Source organism: Perca fluviatilis, chromosome 6 (genome assembly GCF_010015445.1).
Source record: "Perca fluviatilis chromosome 6, GENO_Pfluv_1.0, whole genome shotgun sequence".
NCBI classification, from domain to species: Eukaryota; Metazoa; Chordata; class Actinopteri; order Perciformes; family Percidae; genus Perca; species Perca fluviatilis.
The window spans coordinates 20557743-20564857 of NC_053117.1; the positions used below are offsets into that span (position 1 = coordinate 20557743).

The following is a 7115-nucleotide window of genomic DNA, read 5'->3' on the forward strand; positions in this document are numbered from 1 at the left end:
AGGTGAGAACTTTTCCCTTTTGCAGTAGGCTATGTCAACAGACAACAACTTGTCAAGTTTGCTTACTTGTGACACCACAATAATAAGCCATGTCTCTACTGAGGTTATTATTTTAATTATTATCAAAACAGTATCACAATGTGTTGTAACTCTAGGTGCACTGATTCATTGGCACAGCTTTTTTTTGCTACATCCTTATGCTCCATCAGCAAACATTTGAGAGGGTAAGTGTTATAGGCTACATTTATCATGAGAGATAGGCTATTCTATTCAACTTTATATCTCAAGATTAATATTATATTTTGTCGGACATTTGATGCGTAGTCAAAGAAAGCTCTTACAATATTCAACAAACACACTTCGCCGTTTCGAAATTTAGGGCAACAGTATCTATCACTGTAATTTAATAAAACGAATTTCATCCCCAGATTACATCGTTTCCTCAAATGAGGGAAACAGTGCCTCTATGGGTTGTAGCCTGTGAGGACTGCTCCATGTTAGCTTTAACCCAACAGACAACAGGTGAAGCTGGCCTTCTTTGATTAAAACATATAGCTAGGCTACCTAGCTAAATATCAAACAGTTGGATGCGGTCGGTGTCACACAGCTTCACAATTGCGTATGGACTGCGGAAAAGAAACACTTAGCTAGGCTAGCTAAGCTAGCCTACTTGAGTTATTTTGAAGCCAGTTAACGTTATACTTTGGTGTTACAAAAATACAAGAGAAAGTTAACATTTGAATGAAACAAGCGGGAGTTAGCTTCAGTGTTGCTAATGATAACAGCTAATGTTTTTGCAAGAGTAGTAAGCTAGCAGCCATAAAGAGAGGACATGAGGGCTTCTGTCAGCAAGCAAACAAACAACAAGTGCAGTGGGATAATGGCTAATGGACTTTGATCATTTCGTCTTCAAATGGACCACTCTCCATGGGGAAAATGAGAATGGACTTTGACATCAAATAACGTGAGTCAGATACACCCTATAACTTTATCTGTATGTCTGTCTGGTCTTTGTTTGCTGGTTTCTTTGCTGATGGTTAGTTAAATGTCTCTGTGTGGCTATTCGATATTGTACATGCTGATGAGCTGCTGAGCAAATGTTGCGTGAATTGGTTATGCAGTCAACCTGTTGACTGTGTGATTTGTGAATTTGTGAAAAACCTTGTGCAGGTCTGCTTGTTGCTTGTGAGAATTTCTTCATGATTGTGTTTTAAGCTGTTATCTATGGTTATATTTAATATTACAGAATATAGGCCTTACAAGGCTTTCGTACTGTAGCTACATGCATTGATCAACTTTTTAGATATGTGTTTAGCCTTCAGTCCTTTGGGCATGCAGTACGAATTCATACCAGTAGGTATGAGCTTTGTAGTACAATGCACAAGAAACATTTGTAAGCTATGAATATATGATATGCACTTTCTTTGGGGAGAATATACATTACCAGTCAAAAGTTTGGGATCACTTAGAAAAAAGTGAGTTTTTGTTGTTGTTTTTTTTCAAGGTTGACGGGAAGACAACACAAGGGTTAAAAGGCTAACTTAGAAAATATTGGAGAACCCTTTTGCAATTATTGTAAGCACATAATGTAATCTGAAAACAGCTGCCCTGGTTAAAAAAAACAATGCAACTGATCTCAGCTGGTATTCTGTCTATAATGGAGTGGAATGGAGATTTCTAAGTGACCCCAAACTTTTGACCGGTAGTGTATATTCTCCCCAAAGAATGCAAATGCAATCCAATACATCAGCTTAGCCAGAAATTATTGCTTTACAAAAAAAATAATGTTCAGTTGACACTGACACTGTCAGATAGGTATTAATTTTACTGTATTATTTACGTTTATAGTATGCAGTAGTGTTGAGTTGCTCTGCATTACTAGGTGTTTCTATCTTATCTATTTCACATTGAGTGTAAATCTGTTGTCTGTTGGGAATTGAACGTTATGTGGTGTGCCATATTACATCTCAGTGAAATGGCATTATAAATCTGAATTTCTTAACTTAGTTGGTAAAATGACTCCTTGTCCTACATACTTTATTTCTGTTTCTGACTTGGCTTCTGAACCTCTCCAGGTAATTTGAGGTAATTTTTACTGACCCCTCTAAATCAAACAGCTGGCCCCACAAGCCATTATATTCACTATTTATAATTCATGCATGCCTATATTGAGTTTCCTATGTTGTGCATATTTGAGAGAGAAGATAAGAACGAATGTCTGTCTCTGTTTTTTGCACTTCTGCACACACTGCGAGACTGTTCTTCTGTTCCAGGCCTTTTCCAAGTGTGTCTGTGGGAGTGCTGGAGCATGTGTATGTTATTGTGACATATTGAATCAATCCCTAAGCTCTGTTCGCTCCAGTGCAGCGGGAGCCTCGGGCCACTCATCTATCTTACTGGTCTTTGCTGTTGGGCACAGCTACGGTGATCCTGATTGGCAGCCATTACCGAACCCCGGTGGGAGGACACGCCTCATTGGTTCAGAGCAGATTTGAGGGCGGGTCGAAAGGAAGGATAAAGAAGTGTGTGTGCGTGCGTCTGTGGATTTTATTGATGATACTAAGGTGTACTCCGGCTACTGTGTCACTTGGGTATAATTCATGAACGTACAAAGAGGGAAGTTTGAAGAAATTACACATGTACACAAACGCACACAGTCACTGCCTGCATTCAGATATTGAATCAACTGTGCGTAGGATTGGGTTGTTTCTCTTCGTGTGTGTGTGTGTGTGTGTGTGTGTGTGTGTGTGTGTGTGTGTGTGGTCGTGCCTCTCTTCATGCCTTTTTAAGCAGCAAGGCACTTTAAATGGAAATATACTTGACATTTAGGAGGAGATGTAATCAGCGCCCATTAGAAAGCAGCTGATTTCCTCTTCAGAGCTCCCTTACCGCCCTCCCTCCCAAAACTGCCTCCCCTTGCTTCTCTCTCTTTTTTCCATTTTACCACAGTATATCATTTCTTTTTCACACTTTTGATTTATTTCTTTTTCTTCCACATTCTGCTGCCTGGCCTTCTTTCTTCCTTTCAATCTAATTTACCTGTGCACTCTCTTCCTCGCCCCCTGCTTCCCTTCACCTCCTGCTCCCCTGTCTTTCCCTATCAGGCCATTGTAGTTCAAGAATAGATGTCTGATTTCATTTCCACATTTTGCTGCGTTCATCTCGGTGTCATTATCAGGGCTCATTCTCAAACAGATAGCAGGAGAGTTGTATTATGGCAAATCATGCAGATTAGTGAATCATTGGAGAGCTGTTCTGTTTGAAGCTTTAAGGTTGAGATCGCAGCATAACAACATGCAAACAAATCTACATGATTATGAAAACTGCTGCTCTCTCTCATCGTTATGAGTCAGGACTCGGGACATTACTGTAAAATGTAATATATTAAAAGTTGTTGATGCCTATAGATTAGTACCCATCTCCATAATATAATGGCCATTTTCATATTGTTTTGTAGAATATATGATAGGTTAAGTAAACTGCTTTTTCTTTTTGTCTACTGTCACAAGTATTCCAGTTCTTTAAACACCTCTGGCATTACTTTTCATCAGTGCATTTAAGTGTATAGTAGACTTTGTTCAGGACCTGTTGAATATTTTTCAGGGCATTATGCTTTGCCTTCTAAGATGCATCTTCAGTAAATGCAGTGGCAATTATTTTCTTGATTAATTGTCTGGTCTATAATATGTCAGAAAATAGGGAAACATAGCCTACCCATTAGTGTCCCACAGCCCGAGACGACATCTTCAATTTGCTTGTTTTGTTCGACCAACCGTCCCAAACACAAAAGCTGGAAAAAGAATGTTTTTGCTTGAAAAGCGATTATTCTCAGAATTGTTGCAAGTCAAACTTTCAGATAGTGGAGGTTAACCTCTCATCATGTTTTGTTTTGTTTTCTTTGTAGTCCAGAAACTATGGTGAATCTTTTTATTAGGTTCTCACATAATACTCTAATTCTAACTTTTAGGGCTGGAACCATGATTTTCAGAAATCTCATGATTTCTTTTTCTTTTTTTGGATTATTTGATTAATTGTGTTAGTGAAAAATGCTTGGCACAATTTCCCAGGTGACATCTTTCAAATGCCTTGTTTTGTCTGTCCCAATAGTCCAAAACCCAAACATATTCATTTTCAAAGATATATATGAAACAGGGGAAAGCAGTAAGTCCTCACATTTCAGAAGTACGGTGGCCCTGAAGTGCAAATCACGACAGCAAATACGAAAACATGAAAACAAATAGGAAAACACGACGGCAAATATGAAAACACAACGGCAAATAGGAAAACAAAACGGCAAATATGAAAACACTTCAACAAATCATAAAACACAACGGAAAATAGGAAAACACTTCAACAAATCACAAAACACAACGGAAAATAGGAAAACAAAATGGCAAATAGGAAAACAAAACGGCAAATATGAAAACACTTCAACAAATCATAAAGCACAATGGCAAATAGGAAAACACAACAGCAAATATGAAAACACTTCAACAAATCACAAAACACAATGACATTAACTTCTACCGGAAAAGGTAGGGCCTATCTAGGAGTGGATGGACCCTCCTGATTGGACAGACGGACTGTCCGTCTTTCGCGCTCCCAAATCACCCAATCCTATGCGCGCGGCTTTGCTGGCTCGTTAAAAAAAACAATGGCGGACCTAAGCGGGACATCCATGGTTGGAGCGGCATCGCTGATGGCCCAAGTATCATTTAAATGTAAGTATATTTAGTGTTTGCAGTACATGTGTTATCACAGTTAATGTGTTACATCAATGTAAAGCTTAACGCTGTAATGCTGGTACAAATTGCTGTTATAATTAGGTAGATACACCCCGAGCTAACGTTAAGCTAACTGAACCTATCAACTAGCTAACATTTAGGCTGTTAGCTAGCTGGGTTGCTGTCTTTAAGCCATTTGTGTTTGTAAAGTTTAATGTCCGGTGGCATTTTCATCTATTTTTATAAGCCGTTACTGTATATGCGTAACGTTAGCAGAGATTTAGAAATCGGTGTGTTTATCAGTTGTAGCTGCAGGATGGCTAGTGTTATTCGGGGCACAGGGAAAGTAAAAATAAAAAGGCATTTTGTACCAGTAAAAAGGCTCAAAATATCACCAAACTTCAACGGTAGCATAATGAGGGTTCCTACATGTTAACAGAAGTATTGAGAACTTTGTAAGTGTACAGACAGTTTATTGAACGAAGAGCTGCGGGAGCTCCGTGAAAGGGCTAAGATAGAGCGAGAGTAGTCAATGCCACAACACAGCCTCGTACTTTGGGGAACTGGTGGCGTACCTGTGGACATTGTGAAGCTATGGCCACCGGACAGGAGTGTCTGTGTTGCATGGAGTGGGACCTGTTACCTACTAGCTACTACTGGTAGCTCTCTCTCTCTCTCGTAGCCCTTTCATGGAGCTCCCGCAGCTCTTCGTTCAATAAACTGTACACTTACAAATGCTTCTGTTAACATGTAGGGACCCTTATTATGCTACCGTTTAAGTTTAACTATATTTGAGCCTTTTTAATGGTACAAAATAGCGATTTGTTTTTACTTTCCCTGTGCCCCGAAAACTAGCGTTGTAAGCTAATCAGCGGTTCGCGCTAGCTTCTTTCAAGCTACGAACACATTCGATTAGCATGAAAACATATCCCACAGAACGACAGTGGGTACACATCTGTTAGTAACCCCTAGGTTCGTTTTGCGCCGGAATTTTCCTTAAACTTCACTAGCAACGTTAAATGAAAGCTAAAATGTATGTATAGTTTCCCATGTAACAAGTATAACGTTCCATTATAGCATTCATAACGGTAAATATCTTTTTCTTGTTTGCTGTCTTTTAACAGGGGACTAAGAAACAAACGGAGGCTGCCCTAGCATCACCAGAAGGGAGACATGAGGAAGAGAGGGAAAGCGTCAGTCTGCTTGCTGGAGAATATTCTGAGAGGAACTTTGCCCGCAACGTGCAAAGGTAGGTAACGTTACCGACACTGATAGGCTTTAATGTAAGCAATAGCCGTTTTCTCTTATTTATCCTTATTTATTTGTCAATAAATTAAAAACTTGTGGGAGTTAATGTTTGTAGTAGTCATAACACTTACCGGTAAGGATAATTGCATTAATTAATCTTAATTACATTAAGTTTACAGTAGCTAACCCTTTGCATTAGCTTGTAGTTTATTGCATGTATGCAACATTGTCCAGTAGCTTCTAGCTTTCAGACAAATGCAGTGCAAAATATGATCAGCAACTACAAGGTAAACGCTACCAGCTAATGAGCTACCACAGGCAGTATGATATGCAGTAAACTGCAAGTGAGAGAGGTTAAATAGTACTGTAAACACACAAGCTACAACCAACATATGAAAAGTCATAACACCATTGATAAACACCCACTAACACAGTAAAGGTAGGTGTAAGTGTGTTAAATGGTCAACAGTTGTCAGTTAAAACCATGAAGAAACTACACCACTACAGTTACATGAAGTACCTTCATGTTACAGTATGCTTAAATATACACAATTCTAATCTTACCAGGACAGGTTGGATAACTACTGGACTAGCTAACCTAAAGCTTTCTCCTTCTGTCTGCAGTCTTGAAGCAACGCCGTCATCGCCAGCTGAGTCTGATCACCGCTTCATGTTGAACATACTTTTATACAGCATAAAGTCATGTTTGAATAAAGGTTATAATAAAGATACGTTTCGTTAATGTCTTTTTTTAGAGCTTGTATACCTAACGAGTTTTTAAAAGTTAGCATCTGAATATAATTATTCAGTTAGAAGTTTCCTGTGTCCAGGTCATAATTTGATGGAAAAATAGACATTGAAAAACAGTTTATATTATATACACACACCCAAAAACTTAATGACACAGACAAACCAGTACATTTAATGCATTTATTTTTAGAATGCCAATTTCTAATATAGCAAATCTATTCAACATCTCTCTTTGGCCTTGGTCTCCCTGCTTGTCTTTTGCTTTCCCTCTCCTCATCTCTCCCTTCTGGTGATGCTAGGGCAGCCTCCATTTGTTCCTTAGTCCCCTGTTAAAAGACAGCAAACAAGAAAAAGATTTACCGTTATGAATGCTATAATGGAACGTTATACTTA

General features: G+C 38.8%; 1 long non-coding RNA gene across 1 annotated transcript; it reads left to right on the forward strand.

The window, feature by feature from the left end:
• Positions 1-597: 597 nt before the first annotated feature.
• LOC120560275 lies at positions 598-6703 on the forward strand. The gene is made up of 3 exons (XR_005639468.1): positions 598-964; positions 5849-5973; positions 6597-6703. It is a non-coding gene; the product is annotated as an uncharacterized LOC120560275 (long non-coding RNA).
• The last annotated feature ends 412 nt before the right edge of the window (positions 6704-7115 follow it).